The sequence below is a fragment of the Haemorhous mexicanus genome, chromosome 5, assembly GCF_027477595.1.
Source record: "Haemorhous mexicanus isolate bHaeMex1 chromosome 5, bHaeMex1.pri, whole genome shotgun sequence".
In the NCBI taxonomy this organism is placed as follows: domain Eukaryota; kingdom Metazoa; phylum Chordata; class Aves; order Passeriformes; family Fringillidae; genus Haemorhous; species Haemorhous mexicanus.
Genome location: NC_082345.1, coordinates 2,990,514 through 3,015,897, shown reverse-complemented (window position 1 = coordinate 3,015,897; position 25,384 = coordinate 2,990,514).

Genomic DNA, 25,384 nt, shown 5'->3' with positions numbered 1-25,384 from the left:
ACCTTCATTTATCTTTAAGACAAACATGATATTCTAGCTCAGGGATAGATAGGCTGCCTCCTGTCTGGGAAGAGAAAGAGATGGGAAGAAATGTTCAGGTGGTTCTGTAGGGGGAGGAAATTCCTGGGGCTGAGGCAAAGAAAGAGATCCAAATGGCAGAGCTTTGGCTTTTCAGCATTTCTGAGGCCAGGCTTGTGTCAGTCAAACAGAAATGTGGGAGATGGATGACATGGTTCTAAGTTATTTCTTATTAATTACTTGGTGGTTGTCAAAGACTCATTAGAGAAAAGGTATATATAATGGCTGTGGGGACAGGTACAGGGAAAATATATATATTTGTTAAATGACCAGGCAGCAGAACAATTGTCTGTGTGCTGCCACATATCTGCTCTGTTTAGCAGATTATACTGAAAAAAACCCAAATCCTGCAACCTTGCCCCAGTGGCTCTACAGCTGCAAATCAAAGAGTTGAGAGCAAAACATTTTGCTGCTTGTTCTTTGAAAGGTTTCTAAGATAAAGATGGGAGGGTGGAGAGTTACAATTGCCTTTTTCTCTGTTATCAGTTTGGGTCATTCCCATGCTGAACTGGGGCTTTTCCCCTGGTTTTGGGAGTGTTACAGACCCAGGCTGCTCCCTGGCAGACCCAGGGCTGGCTCTCTGGGCTGGTGCTGACTGACACTGGATTTCTCCCTGCCAGTTTGCCCTAAGGCCATTGATTCTGATCGATTTCCAGTCACTGCTTGCTTACTGTCACTTTAATTAAAACCAGGCAAGGGGAAGTGATTATTTCAGCCTGCCTTATCAGAGCAGAGCTCAGACTGAGGACAAACACCCTGCTGCAAACAACAGATATTTTTTACCACGTTGTCTTCAGGCTTATGCCATGGCCAAGTGTTAAATATGATTTCTATTCATTCTTTTCAACAGAAACTAGGCATGTAACCATAAAGAATGCCTAATAATATTTATAGTAGTATCTATTTTAAGGGTTTCTTTTTCTAGAACATGAATAATTTGTTGCTGTAATGTATCTGAAACAACCAGCTATAGGTAAATACTGCAGAGACAATAGGGATATTCAGTCCTGAAGAGATACAAGGCTAACAGAGCAAAGTGAAACCAGAATTTAAGAAAAATACACTTACATTTAAGTTGGTTTAAAATAAGAAATGCAGTTCAAAGTTTGCTGAATGACAGAGAAGAAAACATGCTCAGCAAAAATTACAGAAACTTCAAATGCATAAAAGCTGATCAAACCAGATTTTTGTTAAAACTCAAACTGGTACAAAAGCAACTCCAAGTGCTCCCTTTTAGTACATGAAACACAAACCTGAACTCACTTCTTTTGATTCTGCTTTAGAAATTTTCCTTAATATTTGCAGAATAAGGGTTTTAGCATTTGCAAATCATTGCTGTGCAATTCTGTTTAATCACCCCTCGACTCTAAATTAGATCTGACACCAAGCACAATTTCTATCCCATTCTAAGTTGTTGGGAGCTGTTTCAGTGTGTGCTAAAGTGACCTCAGTGTTAGAATTGCCACTGAAATGATTTTATAACTCTCGTGCAAGGTCTCTAAAACAGCTTAGTAAATTTGTTAAACCCTATCCTCAAAAACCAATTTGGAATTACTTCCTCCCTTGAGTTACACAAATTTTGGACCCATGGCCAGAGAATTTTGTCCTGAGACTTTTCTGTAACTATTTAAAGTTTGTAAGAAGTACACTCACATTGTAGATAGAAGAACCTCAACTTTTACTTAACAGGAATAACATTCCTAATTTGATATTCATGTTTGTGGTTTCAGCATTTTCAAACTGCAGGCAGTGGGCAAGAAGCAGGAAAAGCTACCCCCTGGAACTTGTATTCCCTTCAGGCAGAAAAAAAATCCAAGTCTGTTGACCTTTCAAGATTACATAGAGGCTTACAAATGTACTCAGGACTTTTGATGGTTAAAGAATATAGGATTTTATCTCTTAGCCTCTCCTGGCATTTGTGAATTCTGAATATTTAGTGTACTCTTTTACAAAATGTTTACCTACTTACACATTTAACTAGAAATGTCTCCCATAAATCTAGAGAGTGAGCAAATAAATTCTTAGGAATATGTAGGGGCAACAAAGGGATTGGAGCCATGATGTGTCATGTGCCCTGCAAAGGGCATCAATGGACAGTCTCTGCCTAGCTAGATGGTCACCCTTGGCCTGGAAATTTACATATAGCATGTATAATTTTAATATAGCATGAATCATTTTACATATGCTCAGTAAACAGCCATAACATGAATGAATCCCAGGCATTATGTCCCTAAGATCAGTGTTTTTCCAAAAGAAAGAAAAATAAAGTCTCTTAGTTCATCCTTCTAAATCACCAAAGGCATTTTTATATTTGTTTCTAAATGTCATTTGTGTTCTCCAAGGGAAAAGGGAGGACTTTTTTCCCTGGCTATAACAGATTTGGAGGATGGTTCATAATATACAGCCAGTCTTTAACTGGGCTGCACTCTCCAGTGGGAGATATCAGCCCTCTCCTGGCTCTGTCACTGCACCTCTCGATGGCACAGGGATTCCACAGATCCCAGAAATGTTCCTAATCATTGGGACAAAGTTTTATTGTCAAACAATTCAATGCAGAAATACTTCTGGATCCAGATCAAATGTTAAGCCTAAGCTATGAACATCAAAAATTAATTCAGATTTGAAAGTTCCTGGAGCGTGCAGGAGATAGGAGTAAGAATTTTTACAGAGATAACATCCAGTCAGAAGGTTTTTTCTGCTTATAAGGGTGTAAAATTTCCAGGTTTTGAGATGGACAATAAGGATTTTACCTGGCTTAGGTGTATTTTCTGGTTCCAGTGAGGAGGCATTGGCCACTTTTTTTCCAATAAATTAGGGAGAACTCATTAGCTAGTTGGGGACTAGGAAAAAGTCTCTTGATTCAATAGACATCATGTTGTGAAAAATAGAAAATAAGCAATCATGTTGAGAATTGACTAGTTTCAGGCCTTTTCTTCCAGGCATAATTGCCTCCCCAAACCCTTCCTAGGAGACTTTTATCTGTAAATATTTTTTTATAAGAGCTGTTCCTTTGTATGTAACGTGGTCAGTGAGCTCTTGTTTAGAACAACACACAAGGCACTGGGATTCAACACTGATTACTGAATCCAGTAATCTGATATTCAGATATCAGTAATCTGATATTTCTTTTTCTGCTGTATCTGCTTGTCTGCAAACCCAGTTTTTTTTACATCTTTGGAATACCCAGCCTGGGGGAGCTCAGTGATGTGATCTCCTGAAACAGCACTTCAATTCTAGCTCATCTCCTGAAGAATGCAAGGAAAATTGCTTTGGTCTCAGCTAATCTGGAATCTTCACAGCCAAAGTGTGTGATCCCCCTCTCATGTGAGTTTGGTTCTCTGTGACCAACCTTGTTAGGGGAAGGTTATGGGAACTCCAGTTTTCCCACATGTCTGTGTGACACTCTTCACAGGGGTCCCAGGATGAGGGAAGAGATGACAAAATTGACTCCATGTTCAGAAGGCTTGGTTTATTATTTCATGATATATATTGTATTTAAAACTGTACTAAAAGAATAGAAGAAAGGATTTCATCAGAAGGCTGGCTAAGAATAGAAAAGGAATGAATAACAAAGGTTTGTCTCTGACCAAGACAGTCTGGACAGCTGGACTGGGATTGGCCATTAGTTAGAAACAACCAGGTGAGACCAATCCCAGATTCACCTGCTGCATTCCACAGCAGCAGATAAGAATTGTTTACACTTTGTTCCTGAGGCCTCTCAGCTTCTCAGGAGGGAAAAATCCTAAGGAAAGGATTTTTCATAGAACATGTCAGTGACACATCTGGGCCAAAGCATTTCCAGAAGTCCCAGTGTGTGTGCAGAGACTGCAACCCCTCTGGCCAGGTTCTCTTCTCCATTCCAGCCCCTTCACTGAGGTCTTTGCAAGGAGGAAACAACCCAGTGGGGATGGCTGCTGCCCTCACATTTCCTCTGGAACCATTAAAATCCATGAAAATGGCAGGGGCAGCTTTCACTCTGAGCCTTCCAACAGTAACACCTTGCAGCAGCAGCAGTTTTTATGGCAGGTTATTGCACATGACATGGCAGAATTCAGCAACACAAGCCTGATACCTTCTGGCAGATGCTTCACATCAAAGCTTGAATATTCTGGCTTTTTCTGTGCCATTTCCTAATTCCAGTAAGCCAGTTCTAAGAAAGGTGTCTGCAGGTGTAACTTGTGAAACTTCCTGTGTTAAAAACGTGGTTTGTGTGACAGAGGCAGGCACCAAATCTCTGCTCAACCTGCTAAGAATAGGCATTACAAATATTTCTGAATTCTTCCATGTCTGAGCTCAGTTTCTGCTGTGAGCTGGACTTTTTCATTCTTTTATCACTCAAAAAGAAGAGATTTGGGAGCTTGTGTCTGTTTTCCATCCACCTCACATCATTCCTGGGGAGAGGGGACATTTCAGAGTACTTCAGTGTAGTGCCTTCAAGGCTCAGTGAAGCAATTTCACTGGAATTTTTAATGGAGCACTGCACATTTTCTAATCATCCCCACTGGGGTTTCTGGGACATCTGAACGGGTCCTGGAGTACATCAGAACTGCACCAATAGGATCAGAAATCAATAGCTTCCATTTTAGACCTCACAGATGAGAGGGGGGAAAAACTGAGGTTTTATGTGGAGTGGGACTGTCACTGTCATGTTTTATGAAAAACCTTTTTTTTTAGGATTTTTCCCTCTTGAGAAGCTGAGAGGCCTCAAGAACAAATTGTAAATAATTTTTATTTGTTGTAGAATACAACAGGTGGATCTGTGATTGGTCTCATCTAGCTGTTTCTAATTAATGGCCAATCACAGTCCATGTGTCTAAACTGTCTCGGTCAGAGACAAACTTTTGTTATTCATACTTTTTCTATTCTTAGCTTAGTTTTCTGATGAAATCTTTTCTTCTATTCTTTTAGTATAGTTTTTAACATATTATACATCATAAAATAATAAACCAAGCCTTCTGAAACATAGAGTCAAGATTCTTGTCTCTTCCCTCATCCTAAGACCCCTGTGAACAATGCAACATGGGACAATATAAGTCTGATCCTAAAGGGAGTAAAGAGTGAGAAAAATTGTAGCACTTTCAAAAAACCCTTTTCTTTTCAACTCTTTTCAAAGGCTGAAAGTTGCCCATACAATCCTCAGCAAGAAAAACCTCACTCTGCAAAGCTGATCTATATTTCAGCTTTGTCAAGAAAGCACAAACATAAAACACAGCTCTTCCTGTGTGTGTCAGGGGACACTCTTGCTTATTTTAATGACATTAAAAAACATTTCATGTTGTTTTCCCATCAGAAATTATTTACCTAGGGAGAGAGCATGAGGTTGCATTGGGTTTTTTCCCCTCTTTGTCAACAAAAAAATTGATTAATAATTTTCTATTGGTTGTCGCCTGGAAAACTGGCCTGGTTATGGTAACATGTTTTTAAAATTGATATGCAAAACAATATTTTGTCAGCAGAACTTTTGTTATTTGTGTTTCTCATTGTCACTATTAATATTTAGGAATAGTAAGCCCTAATATTTAGGAATTTACTGTATATGTTAAGTAGGATTTTTTTTAATGTAATCCAGACAAACTGCTCCATTAAAGGACAAATGTGTTTGCTAAACAAAAAGGTGTTCTACACTGAGCTCAGGTGTGAGATGAATTTGGGAAACTTTATTTCCAGTGATGTTTTTTATAAATAGTATTTCTAACTTCCCCCATTTCAGAACAGGGGAATATTGTGTGACCCAACCTAGCCACTAGCACAAGTACAGAGCCCCCATCAGGAGTTCCTACATCAGCCCATGATTGCTGAATATCAACATAAAGTCAGAGTATTTCTCTTATTTGGGGAGAACACTGCAGTGGAATACGAAAAGTTTGAGAAATATTTTACAATGTTGTTCAATAAATATTGCCTGGTGACAAATCAAGTGCTCAGGGCCTGTGATACTGAATAGTTTAGTGTTCAAAGCCCTAAAAAAAAATCACTTTCTTCTTCTCAACAAGGAGAAAAAGAACAGACTGCAGCCTGCTGGGTGCCCAGAGTCAACAGGGTCTCACTTGTGATGCTAAATGAGACAGACCCCTTCCTGCCCTGGACCAGAATTAGTAAATTTATCTCTAATGCCAGTGCAAAGAGATACTGGAAACACTGATAAAATGCTGCTTGAACAGCAGCAGTAGTGGAGTGTGAAATACTTTGAACCTGTCATTGATTTAAGAATTTATTCGGCTCCTTACTTATTTTAATGCCCACTTCACTGCCATCCTTGGCTTCCCAGTGCTCCTGTGTGGTATTTGCTGGGTCTCCAGGATGAAGGAGGAATTGAGAATCTGACTCCATGTATTTAGAAGGTTAATTTAATTTTTTATGATATTATACTAAAGAGTGCTGTACTAAAACTATACTAAAGAATAGAGAAAGGGTCTTACAGAAGGCTTAACAAGATACTAATTAAAAACTTGTCACTCTCGCCTCAGTCCTGACACAGCTGGCTGTGATTGGTCATTAAGTACAAACAATTCACCTGTTGGATAAACAATGTCCAACCACATTCCAAAGCAGCAGAGCACAGGAGAAGCAAAGGAGATAATTATTGTTTTCATTTTTGTCCGAGGCTTCTCAGCTTCCCAGGAGAAGAATCCTGGCAAAGGGATTTTTCAGAAAATATGACAGTGACTCTCCTGCAGAGTGCCAGTACATGACAGAGCTTAGTTTTGAACTTTCTGGGATCCTCAGGTCTTAAAGCATGATTGTGCTCAAGCTGTCCCATATTTCTTCACCCAGGATCTCCCCAAAACCTCAAAACAAGAATTCCTATGCATGGAACTGTCTTCTGAGACCTTTCCCATTAATCTTTCCAAAGGTCTGGAGAATTCTTGTAAGACAAGGGTGGAGTGCTGAAAGCAGATTTTTTTTTGTTGTTGTTACTGATATTATTAGATAAAACACAACCAGCCACGGGCTTTATTGATCACCCCCCATCCTGTAGCAAGCTATCAGCCTGGCCATCAGATAATGGAGATGGTCTTGCATGCAAATGAAAATCATTTAATGACACAGAGAAAAACAATGAGAACCATTGTTTCCAGATAATTTATACAGCTATTGAAACATTCTTTCTCCTTTTTTTATGAATTGAATTCACAGGAGATTTGTGAAAGTTGCCTGCTAGGTCAAAGGCTAGTGCTTTATCCACTTAATCATTCATGCCTGCTTGATTAATAGACTTTTTAAACAGAATCATATATTAATAATGTAGGCTTTAACTGGGCATCTCGATCAAAGAGCAGATTTTAGAAGTTGATTGGTTTGTATCCTCTAGGCCTGTGATAAATGTCTAGAGATTTCTTGTAGTCATTTTTTCTTGTCATTTTTTCATTCTGATATTCATTTCTCTCTTCAACATTGTCACATGAATATTTAAAACAAGAAATATAATCAGTTCAGTGCTTTTTCTTCAGTGCTGAGATCATAAAGAGGAAAACTGTCATTCAGGACAAAATCTCTTTATTACAATATTTAAGCACTGTCTGTTTTACCTTGCTTGGTGGGAAGCATGATCTGAAAAACTTCTATACATCAATAGGATTATGAATGGAAAGTTATTCTTCAGATTTGGGGTTAAATGGGATTAAGGATAAGAAAACTCCTCAAAGATAAAAAGACTGTGGTGTTAATAATTAGAGGGGGTTAGAAAAATTTCATCAAAACAGTTAGTTGGAAAATGCTGTCCCATCTACTAATGAGACTGAAATATTTTCTGGGAATAGAAGGGTGTTTAGGAAATTCAGATATATTCTGTTAAATTAAACCAAAATGTTTGCCTTTCTTTCGCCAAATTAAAAGTTTGCTTCGAGGTTACTTTTTCTTCCAAGTCATCTTTTCTTCAAAAATCATCATCTGAGGTGGGATGGAGATACTGTCACTGAGAGAAATCATAGAACCACCTGCTGATTTGGGTTGGAAGGGATTGTAAAGATAATTTAATTTTCATTACCCTGCTGCAGGCAGGGATCCTCTTCACTGCCCCGGTCCAACCTGGCCTTGAACCCTTCCAAGTGTGGAGCATCCACAGCCTCTCTGGGCAGCTGTTCAGTATTTTACCACCTTCCCAGGAAAGAATTCCTTCCATGGATCCAACCTCAATTTCCCCTTTAGTCCTTTTCTTATTGCTCCATTTCCTGGTGAAGAGTTTCATTCCACCTTCTCTGCAGGCCTCCTTCAGACACTTCAAACATTCCTGGTTCTTCTCCAGGATGAACCCCCTCCTTTTTCAGACTACTTTTGAAAATGTTTTATCAACAGTTTTTTTTTTTTTTGTTTGTTTGTTTGTTTGTATTTTGTTGTGTTTTTGGGGTTTTTTTTGTTACAGGTTGGAGCAAAATCAGTTCTCTGAGTGAAAAAGGAGTTTCAAGCTCCCTGTATTGTTCCTCTTAACAGTAATACTCTTACTTAGAATGGAAAAATCCATACTTTAAGAAAGGCCTGATAAGTAGAGGTCCCTTTCCTGATGCTCCAACATTCAGAGACCAAGGAAATTATCCACTGTGGAGCAGATTGTGTTTGCTCCCTGGTGTTGTACCTCTGTGAATGATCTGCTCTCATTTCTGATTCATACTGCCTGTCTCTGCCACCACTTCTGTGCTGCTCACATCCACAGGAGTTGCAGTGCTTCCAGGAGCATTTCCAAGCAATCTCTGCCCACATAAACACGGGTTTAGACAGCTCACTGTACCTTGCTTTGCACATTTTTTGGTTTTTCCAGTCTGGCCACACAGCCACATGCCCCAGGTGCTGCTGATGGCCCAGTTAAAACTTCAGCTTCTTGGATAAAATGGACCTTGCTGCCACAACTGTGAGATATGATGCACCTCAAATTTAGCACAGTGAGACTGGGAGGTTTTGGTGCACATACAAAACATTGTTGCAGGTGTCACTCGTTTCAGCAGAGGGGGATGCTGCCATCAGCCTTTTTGTCCTCATTCACTGAGTGCAGGTTCTGAGTGAGTGACTCCCCAAAGGGCCATGGAATCTGAGGCTTTTGGTGTAAAAATGTGTGGCTCTGAGGCTTGTAAATAATTTCTGCACAGCTGAGAAGCAGGAGAGTCCCTCTCAGGAGTGCAGCACTCTGCAGAGTGGGGCAAGAGCCCCTCCAAGCACACCTCAAGCACGACACAGTGCAGATGGCAAAAAGGCACTCCAGACTGAAGCAGCCTCATGGATGCAGCCTAGAAGTGCTAAAAGCCTCCTCTAAACATTGCCACACTATTTCTGCAGTGGGGTGCTCCTCTCCTGGGCAGAAATGGGAGGAGGAGAACAGTCCTGTTCTTCAAAGTGGTGATGGCAAATCAGGGCTGCCTGCCCCAAAGCTCCTGTGGATGAGCTGTGCCACCTGAATTGTTCCACTCTTGTCATACTGAATTCTGCTGCTCACGTGGTGCTGGTGGGGAGATCAGATGAGAAAATGACCCTCAGGGTCGCTGTCTCAAGTAGCCAAATTTAAGACCTGTGTGATTTGCTGCTTTAGTAGCCCTCCTCAAAGGCTAGAAATGCTCAGAGCATATAAAAAAAGGCAGCTAAAATATCAGCTTGACCCTTCATGCAAGGACTTAAAAAACCCCTAGGGACTAAATTCTTCCACATGGCTTTAGATTTTCAGGGGGAGAGAAATGGCTGGAGTTCATTGATTTTAGGGCAACTTGGCTCATTTACAGCAGGATGGCAAATCAGAGCCTCAGATATAAAAAAATATCATGTAGTGATGCTGAGATTTGCAACTCTTCAGGAAGGGCAGACCCAAGTTTGCTGTGGTTTTATTTGGGCCTGGGTATCTACACCCTGATATTAATGTGATAAATATTTATACTATCAGAGAATATACACGTTTATGCTATCAAAGGGTAATCACCACAAAAACTGATTGACTGCATTGCTTCCTGGCTTTTTTCCCCATTTTAATCCATCAAACATAACATTGCAGTTATCCCACCTCACAATGGTAGCTTGTAAGCATCATTATGTCCCTAAAATTTCCCATTCCTTTTCAGGGTACCCCCACAGATTTCTGGTACTCATCTGAGTGCTGCAGGGTTCTGTGTGTTGAACTGTTTCTGAGGGTTTAGTTATTTTAAGGATTTGGTTTGTACTTAATGAAAATTGTATTTGTGGGAATTAGCAAACAGCTCTCATTCTATTCCTTTCATTATTTAACAGTCATAATGACAATACAAGGGAAATCTATTTTACAAGTCCATTACTTTTGTGATTAACAGATTTCTAAACAGAGAAGTAATTTTCAATTGTCCTCCAGGTTTTCTTTTCTCCTCTTCTTTTTGCTTTCTTTTGGCTGCTGAAAAATAGATTTTTCCCCTCTCCTAACACAAATAAATGTGGGTTTTTTTTCCTTTTCACTTTTCAATTAATATATTCTCCAGTCTTATGCCACATCAAGGACTGCCCTTTCTGTCCTGTGCTGAGAAGATTTTTGGGGAGCACTGCCTGTTCCATGAGATCTTTTTGGTCCCATTAAAATCCCCTTCCCCTGAGCTAGCCCTGATTGGCAGCTGTGCTGTGAGGAGCACACAAGCCATTAAGATGGATGCTATTGACATCTCCTGCTTTCTTTGGGGACTGCAGCCCAGCTACATTTCAGTGATCCATACTCAGCTCTGGTTTGGCTTCTAATGCAATCCTGTGTGGCTCAGAGTGCCACGGGCACAGGCTGAGCTTGGAAAGCCAAGGGGGCCAAAGCAGATCTCATCCCTGCTGCAGAGTGTGCTTCTGCCAGAGGAAAAAACAGGGAAATATCAAGTGGAGTCCCACAAGTCCTATCAAGTGTACAAAGTCTGCAGAAATGGTGAGAAGGGAGCCTGGAGCAAGGAGTGAGAGAGCACACAAAACACAAAACACTAAAACACTGGCCATGTGGGCTTCCTGGCTACCACTGCTGCTGATGTGGCAGCATCACAATTTCTTTCAGATTCTGCTGGAAGCAAGAGTTGACTTGTTAACTTCCTCACTAAGTGCCAAAGCTCAATTCCTGCTGAAGCTGTGCATGGGGGGTAACCCTCTGCACTGAACACCTTGGCAAACAAGACCCAAGGTGATATCACAGGTAAAATATAGTTTTTTAGCTTCATTTTGTTGTACATTATAAAACCCTCACGCTTCTATGTGAGTGGGTGCATGTGAGAGATGGAAAGGCTTGGCTTCAATTTTGCTTCTGCTCTGGCTAGAAGAGAAAGAGCAGCTTTACCATGACTCTGTCAAACCATTTGGGATTCCCCACGCACCAAAAGGCAGAGCAGAGTGTGAGAGTTTTCTCTTTCAGAGAGAGCCCCTGGGTTGAAATTGCATTTGTGGGATTTTTGCAGATGATGTAACGGCAGAAACACCAGCAGATGGTGTGGGTGGCAGAAAAGCTTCCAAATCCCTGACTGTTAGTCACATGTGGACCAGGGAATGGCAAAACTGTGCTAGTCCTGGGCCTTAAAGTTGAACCCATTAAAAAAAAATCCATGTAGAACCCTGGGGACCATTTTTGTATCAGAAAAATGTTTTTTTTCAAACCTGAGAAGTTTAAAAAACTAAATAAATTAAATGATTAAGGATTCAAAAGGTGTTTTTTTAAAAAGGGCACCTTTACCCACAAAAAATTTCAGAAATGTCTCCCCATGTATTGTAGAGCAAACTTCCACTATTTTTTTCTTTTTTTTTCCTTTTTCTTTTTCCACAGAAATCAGAGCTACTTTGTAGGCAACTTATATACTTCAGTTAAATCTGCCCTTTCATTCTCTACATTTTGAGGATAATAATCTTTGATTATTCCATGACTTTATCCATACTGTAGCCCCCATCAAGCAGCTTCTTTACCCCAGACAGAGAATAGAGTGGGGGAAGGAAATAATGGCTTTGCCTTCCTGCTTCACTTCAGATTTACCTTAATTTTCACTTCTAGATTACTAAGAGTATTGGATTGTCTTCTCTTTTTCAATAGACTTAAAGCCAAAACAAAGTTTGATGGCCTATGCATCCAAGAGCAGGAAACTAATCTGGGTTTATCCCAAGTGTTTCTAAATTTCCCTTGTATTTTTTATTGCTGTGGTAGCTCTACATTCATTTGGGCATCGGTGGAAATTTGCTTTGTAACTTAAAAAAAAAATAAGGAAAAAAATTATTTATGGAAAAGCTGCCTGGTTGCATAAACAAGTTTAAAAAATTTAGATGGCTAAAAATTCAGTTAGAAGGATTTTGAAGCTTGTCAGAGCTCCTTAATGGCAGTCATTGCTATTTAGATGGAAAGGTAGAACATGAGTGAAGTTATTAGGCATATTCCAAGGCCTTTGGAGTAGAAAGCAAAAGCTGTAATAAGAAAGTTGTCAGAGATGAAGGTGCTGCTAATAAAACTTTCCCTCTATTAAGAAAAATAAGATTTAAGAGCTGTGAATAGTCCTCAGGAAAAAAATTGCCTGGTCCTACAGAGAAGTTTGACAGACTTCTGCTTTTCCCTGGAATTAAGAAAGGTCAGGTTCACACAGTTAAGCTGTGCAAAGCCTCTAAGTACTGTACTCCAGAACTCCCAATATTTAAAATTTTGAAGATTTTATTTTGTCAAGAGAGGAATTTTGTACACTCTGTGAAACAATGCACCTATGGAATTTCTCAGCTAAAACAAGTGGGTTTAAATATTTTAAACAAAATGTGTGTTTGCACCAGAAATGTGGCAGTGTTTGTTTTTATCATTTATCAGAAGATTTCCTAAATTAAAACCAGTGAGGATGTGGCCAAGTAAGGAAGATTTGCTTTGCATCTTTTTCATTAACTTCATCATGATTACATTTTTGTGATCAGATTTATTCCTGCCTTTTGAGAGTCAGTTTATGTGTCTTTTGGAGTCACAAAAGCACTGCTTCAAGGCTATTTTACACAATATGTGTTTCCCATCCAAACCAGCATGTCCAGCTGTAAAATCGTGGTTACTGAGAGTATAATTCTGCAAGGATACATAAAAATCCAATATTTTTATTACCAATCTGTGTGTTGGTTATTTTTATTGTTTGTTTTGAGGGTGGGGTTTTTTTGTTGTTGTTTTGTTGGGTTTTGGGGTTATTTATTTTGGTTGTTGTTGTTGTTTTTGGAGGGTTTTTTTGGAGACTTTTTTGTTTTTTGGTTCAGTTTTGGGGTTTTTTTATTATGGAATGGTTTAGGTTGAAAGGGATCTTAAAGATCATCCAGTTCCCACCCTCCATGCCAGGGCAGGGACACCTTCCACCATCCCAGGCTGCTCAGAGCCCCATCCAACCTCACCTTGGACAATTCCAGGGATGGGGCAGCCCCAGCTTCTCTGACAACCTGTGCCAGGGCATCACCACCCTCAGGGCAAAGACATCTCCTCTTTTATTTAACCTAAACCACACAGAAAGAATTCCAATTAACCTTGAGATTTGTTGGTAATGCTCAGGATTGCAGTGCTACATTTAAAATCTAAAAGAATGAAGGATTAAACTCATCACTTACAGGAGGGAGGAGTCATTTCCTTTAGCTTATCTGCAAACAGATAATTTATATATCCATGAGTGTGCACACCAATATATATATAAATTTATATATATGTATAAATTTATATCTCTTGGTGTGTACACTCATAAATTTTCTATTTCTTCCTGTTTCAGCCTATACATCAATATATCCATCAATCACTTTTTCTACCATGTCTTAATTTGGGAAGTGACCTCATGCCTCAGATTTGGGCTGTTTGCTTCTGCTCTGCTTTGTGTCTTTCACTGATAAAGAGGGAATCACCACAGTTCAGGGATTCATCAAAGGTTGGTTTATAATTTTGTTGATTTTGCAGTATTTTTACATAGGTGTGTTGAGAAAAAGACATTTATTTGAGTATTCAGAATTAGTTCAGTGCATCAACTATGTGGAAGAAAATTACAATCAGTACTACTGAGAGAACAATATTTTGAAAAATGATCATTAGTTCACCCTGTGTTAAAATTGAAAAATCTCAGTAAAATTGTGTTCTCAGCTACTGCAGAGTATCAGAAAAGTCCTCTCATTTCCCTCAGAAGTTTTCCACAATTTGGCCTTTAAGGTGTCTGTTGAGCTCCTCTCTTTAAGGAAATGCCTTTTTTCAGCTATTGGCCCAAGTTTCACTTTAGAGTCTGTTTTGCATGGCTGATAACAGGGAGGAAAATAAAATAAGACATTTCAGCCATCAAAAGGAAATCAGCCTGTAAATTTGGATGTGAATTGCAGGGGATGTTGGATGTGAGGCCTCATATTTGTGGAAATGAGCATGAGCTAAAAACAGTGTCTAAGAACAGTATGGATCAAGCAGTTTAATAGACATTAGATTAATATAAATAGATATTTTAAAATAATAAATAGATATTTCACCTAAATAATTGGGAACTTTTGAATTTAAAAAAAGAACATTTAATAAATTTAATAAAATATTATTTTAAATTATTTAAATTATTTTTAATTATTTAAAATTATTGTTTAAAATTGTTTACAATTTTATAATTTTTAAGAGTAGTTTTGCATCACCAGAGACAAAAAATAGGGGTTGATCATGAGACTACTGTGGGTGGGCAGCAAACTTTCACCTTAGAAGAGCCTGTCAGAATGGAGGCAGAAAACAGTGATGCAAAATTCTGAAAGCTGAGGAAATTCTGAGGTAGTTTGCTGGAGGTTTTGCTCTCTGGTGGACACCTTTTTAGCCCAAAAACTGTCTGAGAATTCCTTTCAGGATGAAATTCAGAAGTGGCATCACACCAACTAAAAATAGCTGTGACAAGGACCTTGCTCACTGGAGACCATGGCCATGCATTTTATCTTATCAGTGTCCTGCTTAATTTAAAATTAATACTTATTGGGTGGCAGCAGAACCTCATGTGGAAAAGGAGTGAGATTAGTGACAATTAAGGTGAAATAGTTGTTGGAAAGTCCCATCTGATTTTAAATGAATGGTTTTTGTCCATATTGTGAAAAAAAGAACCTTTTTCAGGTAGAGTTAATGAAAAATTTGTAAAAGTTAAATATAATTTCATCACATTTCTGCCCTCTGTTTTTTGGGTTTTTTTTCCTTAAGGCACAGTAATTTAGGTATATCTGGTGAGTTTCCAGGGTTTATTAATTTTGTATTTTGATTTCTCCCTCTGCACTACTTTCAGTTTTGCATAGAAAATCTGCACAAAGGAAATCCAACTGTAATCCAAAGATAAGGGCTCTACATATCCAGCCACCAAGATTTTGCTTGTTTTGTTTCTTTCTGAAAGCCCATGCTCCTTGACTCCTGTGATTACTGGAAAATGCAGATAAACTCTCCATTAAGCCTTTCTTATAGGAAAAAAAAAAAAAAAAAAACTGGATACCATCAGGCTAAAGTATTTCACTAACTCCTGAATATTGAATTCTTGGCAAATGATGTAGGTCAGCTTCTGAAAAGAAGGTGCTGCTGTTTGGCCCTGGGAACAAAAAGAATAGATTAAATCTCCTGCAGTGGCATTTTGTTTGCTTGTTTGTTTACCTCTGGAAATTCAGGAGCTAGGCTGGATTTAGAGATGGCTCTTGCCTCTGCCACGACCTTGGAAATGTGCAAAACTGAGTGAAACAGGCACCTTGCAGTTTTTCCTCTTGGAAAGGGGAAATCCCTGATGTTGAGAGGGGGACACAGGTGGAACTGGAGCCACCTCCATGGTGTAAATGAGCCAAGTTGCCCTAAAATCAGAGATTTCCCCCTGCAAATCTAAAGCCACGTGGAAGAATTTAGTTCCTTGGGGTTTTTTAAAGTCCTTGCATGAAGAGTCAAATTGATATTTTAGCTATATTTTTTCTATCACCCAGTGGTTTTGCCACTTTTAATGTTTTGCCATAATTAATGCTTTAATTAAGGAAAGTATGTGACATTTTTGAATGTTGGGATTTTAAGCAGAGAAGTAAAACTGTTGAGTAGGTATTTACTAGGCAATTGTACAACCTTAATTCACAGAGGGACAGATTTTCATTGCAAACCCCAGAGAAAAACAGGAACTTTAAGAGAAATCAGGTTTGGGCTATGCCAGGCTAAGGTTTTTCAGTGAAAGACTTTGTAGTTTTCAGTTACTATTAGGATATTTTTTTACTTTTGAAGTGTAACTCTACACAACATGGAGGAAAAGTTTGAAAAATGGCAGCTGCTGTTCTAAATCTTGGGTATTCCTGGAAGAGATGCTACCATAAAAAAATAAGGAGCAACTTAAGAGTAATTTCATCAAAAAAAAAAAAAAATCAAAGTCAGTTCTTGGTGACATTCAATCACTGTTTCTGTTTCATAAGCCAGAACAAGAAGCAGAGATGACTGATAATTTCTATAATCATTCTTAATAATTCCAAAAGGCAGAAGGACAGATAATAATAGATGTATTCTTGTGCTAAGCTGCTCTTCCTCCCTTGCTTTTTAAATTTGGCCATTGTGCTCTGTGTATTGCAGATAATCTGTCAGGTCAACAATGCCAATAGTTTTTATTACAGAAAGCAGATTTTATCAGCATCCTACCTGTCCATTGAATTAGAAATGTGGTACTGCTGTTAAGCTTCAGAACAATTTGAGGAAGGAAAAAGAAAAAAAAAAAACCAAAACAACCCAGCATATTTCAGAGTTCTTTAAAAGGCCCAGCATTTCCAAGAGGAGAAAGGTGGTGATTTCTTTAGGAAGAAATGTTACACTCCACCACGAGGTGGCTGCAAATTGGTGTAGCTCCATTTATTTGCTGGGGAAGCAAAGTGGGAGTCTGGCTCTTCTCCCAGCTGACAGGATAAGAGAAAATGGCCTCAAGTTGGGCCAGGAGAGGGCCAGTTGCACATTAGGAAAAATTCTTTCATGGGAAGCAGTGGAACAGACTGCCCAGGAAAGAGTTTGGGGCAGCAGCCCTGAAGGGATTGAGAAGACATTTGGTAGATGTGGCACTTGGGGACATGGCTTAGGCAGTGCTGGGATTCAAGGACCCAATGCTAGCTCAAATATAAAAAAATTGAATAAAATTCACTTGAAAGCAAGGGAAATGAAGCTGTGGGGTAAACTTTACCTGTATGGGAGGCAAAATAAACCCCCAAACACTACAAAAAACACTACAACAAACAACTTCAACAATTCCTGGCTCTCAGCAAGCCCAGGTACAGTGATCCCCCCAGGCCCTCACCATTAGTTTGTCTCTTAGAGGCAAGAATTTCCTTTTGTTTATGACTCCAGGGGAGGATAAAGCCAATTTTAGAGAGAAGGAAAAGCAGAAGGATGGCTGAGGTACTGCTTCACAAATAATCTTCCTGGAAGACTGAAGTGGGGTCTAAGTGGAACTCGAGCATGCTGCCAGATGATGGCACTCTGCATTAAAGAAAAGATTTCTGTGCTGTTCCATACTTACACAGGTGTTCACATCCTCAGAGTCCCACCATCAAACACTCCAAAAGTCAGAAGGAATTCTGCACTGTCTAGCAGAGTCAGGAGGCAGTAGTTTCATCAGTTCTGGGGTTTTTTTGCTTCTTTGTTTGTTTGTTTTAAAATAAGAATATTAATACTTTAGAAGAAGAAGACAAAACACCTTATCTGGGGAAAAATGCTGCTTTTTTAAAAGGAAAATAGAAAACCCAGGAAAGTCACAAATATTTCTTCAAAAATTTCACATCATTTCCCTTAAAAAAAAAAAAAAAAAAAGAGAGAGAGCTGCCACAATATTTGAGTGAACAGGGAGTTCTGCTGCCATAGATTTTTTTCTGTTAGGGTAGATATTTGTTCTCATCTTTTCCCAACTTTTAATAGCTTTTAGTAGTTAAAACAATGTGTACCTTTATCCGTGACTTCCACCTGTGCACCTCTCTCAAACTGCATGCACACACTGTTCTCTTTAAGTCTGTCTGAAGACTGAAAAAGCAAAGAAAATTCAGTTCAGTGAAATTATCCCTCAATCCATAACTCATCTGGTTACTCTGAGGTACAGGCAGAGTTCTCTGAGCACTCTGTGACCCTGCAGGCCACCTCCATTGTGAGAGATCATTTTTTCTAAAGCTGATGAAGAAAAGAAATGAAAAGCAAAGCAGACTGTCAGATTCTGTGTTTACTCTAGGAAAAAAATATGTTACAGAAACCAAATTATTTGTTGCTTGCCATTTCCATGGACAGATAACATCACTCTGGTTTTTGTTATAGTCTTGTGGCTCTGATTTCAGCTGCCCAGTGGAGACAGAAAGCCAAAGAGCATCACTCAGAGATTCCTTTCAGCAGCTCAGAATTAACATCCTTTTTAAGTGATTGTACTCATTCTAAATGCAGCTTGATCAAAATACTGCTGTTAATTTACAGTCTCCAAACTGAGCCCAAACTTATTTGGCATGTCTTTGAAGGAGGCAAACTGGGGGAATAAAACCAGTGTTTTCAGTGCTAGCAGCAGAAATGGGACTAATTAGTGAGATAATGACTGTAGTTCTATTGTGGTACTAAAATCTACTGCAGAATTAATATCACAGGACAAGAGCAGAAAAACTCAGAAAAATCTACACACCTTGGCAAAATATTTTTGGATACCTGAGTGCCTGTATATATATATATATATATATAGATAGATAGATAGATAGATAGATAGATATAGATACATATAGATATATATGGAGATATATAGATATATGCATATATATGTATAAATGCATATATATATACATATATACACACACACTATAATATATATATTCATTTATATATATATATATATGTGTATATATATATATATATATATGTGTATTGTTACTTTTTCATTTAAGTGTCCCCTCCTCCCCAATATCTTTCACAAAGGTTCCATTCAGTTTTGCTCGTGCTAAAAGTAGTGACTGACTATTTGTTGTTCTTAAATTCTCACTTAAATCAACTTTATATCCTAGAAATGCAAATATTGAATTCCCAAGTCTAAGCAGATTATTGGAAATACTTAGCTCTGTCCTTGTGAAGCTGTCAAAAATAAAAGATGCAGAGGTAGGAGGGTAAATTAAATATGGCTGAATCAACTTTTTATTTTTATTTTCTTTTCTGAGCTTGTCATCTTGATAACACCATGAGTTTTCTTTTGGGACTTTATTGGGTAGTTCTGTAAAACTTAGGAAATTACAGCCATTCTCTTTCTAAAATGTCTTTTGCAGTTCTTTTGTGAAACTGGCTGTATCATTGCTAATGCATGTTTGCATTAGTGCCTTCCAATAAATACATGCAGCCAAATTTTTCAGACTGAATATGATTTCCCAGGATTTTTAACACTGGGAAAGATATTGATATCTCACCACCAAATAAAAAGGAAAAATACCAAATAAAAAATCCACACAGTCCTTGGATTAAAGAGATCTTTGTAGTGTTTAATTTTGTAGAATTTAAAAAAGGGTCAGCTGCTAGATGACCTTTTGTGAATGAGGTCTAGAACAGGAAAATGTAAGCCAGAATTTGTGCCCTGACAGGGAACTCTGGGGTTCTGGAAGCAGGGATCAAACAAATCACTGGCTGGGATGGAAGGGGGCCTTGGATGCACAGCACCCCCTGTCCATGAAGTGTTGGTTTATTTTTTTTTTTTTTTGCAAATGTTTAATTAAATTTACTTTGCAAATAGCCAGGAGCACTTGGAGCACCTGAGGTACTCTCAGGAATGCAAAGGAAAAGTCCTTGCATGGATTTGGCTCTCCTCATTCATTCTCCTTCTCATGCAAAATTCAGTCCCTTTAGCTTCATGCAGTTTAAATTAATTTCCTGCCATCAGTAGAAAGAATTACAAGGAGCTACCAGGCCATACATCTGTGTCTTTACAGCCTGGGGATTTTGTAGGGGACAGTTCTCACAGCCCCCAGATGGATTCTGCAGGGGACTTCTTCCTGTGGTCATCCCAACCTGTCCTCAGAGGCACCTCCAGGACCCCCCTCAGATGAACCAGCACTGGGCTGCACTGTCATGGGGGTGGACAGGAAGAGATAAAGGAAATACTGGGATAAATCTGCCAAAGAATTGTTGAATATTGAAATAAAATCCCAATAAAGAGTAAAGATGCAAAGTGGCCTGCCCCCAAGGAGCTGTAAGAGCTCTGAGCTGCCCTGTTCTAGAGCTCAGTGACATTTCTGCTGCTCCATTCCTGGCCTTAATTCCCACCAGAAGCTGCTGCCACACCTCTTTGAGGGGCTCTGAGTTGGCAGGGCTCATGTCCAGTTTCACATTAGAAGCACAAGACATAAAAGTATTTGTGAGTATAATTACTCTTTGTGGATCTGCTGTTAAGTCAAGCCCACTAACTTGCAATCCATGGAGAAAATTTTAGGAATCCCTGTCCTTTGGATTAGTTTTATTACTCATTCCTTTACAATTTTTAATGATCAAGCCCAACTTTTGATCCTACTTCAAGTTCCATGTTCAAAAAAATCTTTTATATACTGACAGAATATTTTTATTAACTTCATTTAATACAACTTTCATGACTTCTAAAATAATTTATTGTTTGTTATCATATGTCCTAAGCATAGCATGCTCTGATAGTTCTCAAACAAATACCTAGAGACACAGTCTGGTGCACTGGGCCTAATTTTCTGATCTTGCAAATGATTTCCCATTTCCATCTCATAAAGGGCAGTTCTGATTGGGATTGGGAAGGGGATGGGGAGAGTCTGGGTGAGTGACTTGCAGGAGCCAGGGGCAGTTTGGTAACCCCAACTGAACCTGAGCTCACATGCTTTGGATTTGAACTCTACATTACCAAAGTACATCTGGGTCTGAAATCTGAACATTGCAGATGTTTTCTTTCACTCTGCTGTCTGGGTTTTCATGAAAACTTATGTCTGGAATAAATAAGAACAAAGAAAGGTGGACAAATACCAAATATACCAAATATACCAGATATACCAAATACTCACTTGAAATATGATGAGATTAAGGTCTGGATACTGTCTCAGTCTCTTGGAATCAGGTGGTATAAGGGGTCCAGAGCAGAACCAAAGTCCAGTTTGGGTTTGTGAGGTTTTTTTAATCATTACTTAAAGCCATCAGCTTTCATTGAACTCAACTCAGTTGAGTCCTCAATTTGTCTTACTTTTTAATCTCAATTTGTTTTACTGCTCCAGTGAGGTGTGGAGAAATTCTGAACGTGTCCTGAGGATAACCAACACAGGCTTGTCAATCTGAGTCCTCTCCCACAATAGTGATAGAAATTATAAAGCAGTGGTAATTTAATGACTGAGGAATCCAAGCAATGTTTCTCCCAGGCAACAGGAATATCCCAGCCAGGATTGGGGCAGGACCACCCAGGTCATTATATACCCTGGTGTTTTAATTGCTTTCATCCACTCTCTGAGGAGACATAAATGTTTCTTGAGGAATTAATAGAATTGGTGACTTTGCTGTGAAACATTTAAAAGAAATGCTTGTGTCCTGAGTACTGCAGTGTGTATCTAAGCCAGCTGTGCACTGAATTTAGAGAAGGCAGTGCACAGCCCCATCCAAAAAGGTGCTGGAAGATGCAGAGCTCTTAGTCCTTCTTTATGTTACCATTCAGGGCCCTTGTTGCTGTAGCCACAAGATATTTGTCATAAATTAGAACAGCAATTGCACTCATGTGCTCTTCATACCTGAGAAAACAGATTGGTTTCAATTTATTCACTGTTCTAAATATGCTGAATAGAGCATAACAATTCTCTGCTGTACCTCCAGAGTGCTTGCTCACCAGACATTGAGCTGTAGAGGTTACTGAAAACGTTGTTGGAACATAAATCAGACATGAGCAGAGAGGTTTTTTAATGGCCTTGGGGCAAAAGGTTTAGAGGAAAAATAATATTTTCCTAGGTGTGGCCCTTTGATCTTCTCTGCATTGCAGGATGAAAAGGTTGGACTTTGTTCTTGGGTTTAATTTCTCACTCCATAAGTTTTTCAGATGAATATATGTAATTTCCCCCTCCAGATAAGATAAATAAAATAGGGATTTAAAAAAAAAAAAAGAAGATTTGGATTAAAGATGTAAAAGAACTTGGATGCTTTTGGTCTAAACCAATTAGCTAGTTACAAAGTAGTTGGGGATTTCTGTGTATGTTCTTTGTGTAGTGAATTATTTGATGGAAACATGAGTGAAAGGCATCAAAGTTTTGGCAATTCCTTATCTGCTGCAAATCAGTGGACATTATACCTTAATGTGGCATCAGATAAAAGTTGCAATACCCTCTTAGGTGAGTGGAGAAGGGAAATGAATGCATGTATTCCCTTAGATCCCATTGCTGTGTATATCCATTAAATCTACCTAGACAGTTTTCAAAAGGCAGGATGATTCCATGGTTACATCCCCAGTTATTCACTGATGGTTATGGTCACATCAATTAATTTTAAGAGTTTTGTTCTCTTGCATAGGAAAGTTTTGCTTTTCCTAAATCAAGTTTCAGCTAAGCCTCGTGAATAAAGAGCATGAAATATGAAATGCCAAGTCCCATGGCAGGGAAGGAAAGCTCCCTTTGAAATTTTTAAATTCAAAGGGTGTTTGAGTATATTTACACCACACAATATATGTATACATATACATACATACATACATACATACATACATACATACATACATATATATATATATATATATACACATATATATATATATGATTATATTTAATTTTATAATTAATATAGACATACAATATATTACTTTATTAATATTTCATCTACAATATATATTTATATTATATAATATATATTTATATGTATTATATTTTCTATGTATTGACATAGAAGATATAGATATAAAAATTAGAAATTCCATGGTAACTCAGAATGGTCTTTCCTATGTGAGGAAATGCATTACTGTACAAAGATCAGGTCCTGAAAGGACTATAAAGAGTGAATTTACAAGGGGAGGAACTAAGAGGGTTCTGCTTTCCTTGACCCTTTTCAGCATCTGATGGTATGCTCTTTGTGAGATGCTGATCTCACTGTGATGATGATCATTATTTTATTCCTGTTTTCCCCCAAATCAAAATTTCTGGATAAGTCAATGATCAGTTCCTCCCTCTTGGAGCTTTATTCAAGAAGGCTTCCCTCTTTTTTTCTTTCTTTCTTTCCCCTAATCATCCTCCACATCCACATAATTAACTTAAAGGTGAGCATGTGTTTGGTAATTCCTTGAGTAGTCTCTCCAAGGATCTGATCTTCCATCCCTTTGTACTGTATAATTCATATTTCTGCTTCTCTGAACGGAGCAGAGCTATAAAGAGAGCAAGGGTTTTGTGTTCATTTTTGGAGTGACTGAGATTTCTGATAGTACAAAAAGCACAGTGTCACTCTAACAGATCTCAATGAATTGCACAAATTTCAGGAAAACACAAAAGTTTTCCTTTAGCACTTGACCACCTTGGGGGCAGGATAGGAGGAATCCTAGCTGCTAGTTCCTAGGAAAGCCGGAGAAAACTGAGCAAAGTTTAGGCTGGAATTGAGAAAGTAAATCTGTGAAGTTTGATTTAAAATCCTGCTATGACTAACTCTCCTGAGAGCTGAAAAGATTTTTAAAGATAATGAGAGAAAGCAGCTCCAAAACATTTCCTTTTTGAACTATGTTGAAAAATAGAGGCAATGCTGCAAACATGAGATTTTTTTTTTAATGCTTCTTATTTTTACTCCATCAGTATAATTCCCTTACAATTTGTTTCTTCTTGCACTCTCTCTTCTTGCACAATTGTAACATTTAAATAAAATGAGTCAGTGAAGAAGGAGACGTCAGAGCCCAGCTTGGTTTCAGCTCTTAAAAAGCTCTACATTTCCCAGCTATTATCATAGGAGAGACAAAGAATATCATCACACTTGATATATTTGGAATGTGGGGAAGCCTGAATTCATGGGTTGTTTGTGTTGACATGGAAGACTTGCACATGGCTTCTTCTTCTGCCTATTCCATCCATTGTATAAAACACCTCACAATATTTTAAAACCCCTTTTCTACTGTGCTCTGTTTTAGATATTTTCTGCAAATTCCTGAAGGAGAGCTGAGTGAGATCAATTGCACTGCCTGAGAATAAAAGTTCACCCAAAATATAAATATTTATGAGATATTCTATATGTCACAAATAATTTAATCTGGGAACTATACCTGAAATAAAACCCCTGCATGGCTCAGAAAAATGTCATGCTGTTGCAAGACTTCTTGTGAGTTCTTGGCAGCCATGTGAATCAAACATCAAAATCTGAGTGCAAAGCAGTCAGTATGATTTCAGAAACAAACACATTCAAAGTGTGCTAAAACTTTGTTGAATTCAGTGATTTGCAGGCAGAAATGAGTGGTCAGTGTGTGTCCAAAGGACAGCCATCACCATTATCAGCCTCAGCCCAGCTCCATGGACAAGATCAGGCAAAGCTCAGCTGGCAGGCTGCTCTCTCTGGGTCAGAAGTAACCTAAGGCACATTTCAGAGGAGGAAAATCCTGTGCTTTGGGTCCCATCCCTATTCCACTCAGTGCCTGAAAGTCAGGAGCTATCCATCCCCTGTCCCAGGCTTACTAAATGTGGTTTTTTACATTGCTGTGTTTTCAAGGCTCTTTTACCCCACTTTCATTTGCCCAGCTAAAATTATTCTGCTTTTTGCAAGTGGATTTATAAAGTTTTCCAAATGTAGCAGGTCTGCAGCATAAAAGATGTTTCATTAAGGGAACAATAAAGATTAACAAAGAAGTATTGTTAGCCTGGCTGCACAAGTTAATGATTTTAGAAGCTTTACTGACTGGGAGTTAAGTGCTTGGAGTTGAGTGCTGAGGTTTCTTCTCTGTGCATGTCAGCCTCCAGGAAGAGAGACTTGCAGCATTTATTTTCAGCTTCTGTGTGGTGGTTAACTGGAGTGCAGAGTTCTGCAGGTCCTCCTGTGATAGCAGGAGCTAATGAAGCTGCTCTATTTTAAAGAGCTTCTTAATCTATGTTAATACAGTGAAGATTATTATAGAAGCAATAATAATCATAGAGAAATTGATAATGACTAGAAATCAATGTCTGGCTTGTTAATTATAAAGCTTTTACTATAAAAAGAAATCATTTAGCAACTCCAATTAACCAGTTAGGAAGAATTTTTATTAGAAACTCCATTTAATGGGTCTTGTGGTTTTTAATGTACTGGCTGAATCATTGCTATTTTTATTCTAAATCCCTTCTCTGTTTTGATGGTCAGGATTGTAAAAGCAGGTGAGGATTAAAACTTCCATGTTTTTATCTTAACAGAACAAAACATCTTTGCTGTCATGTGGCACATGGGCTGTACTCATTCTGCTTGGCAAGGGCAAATCCAGAGAGAATTGTATTTGCA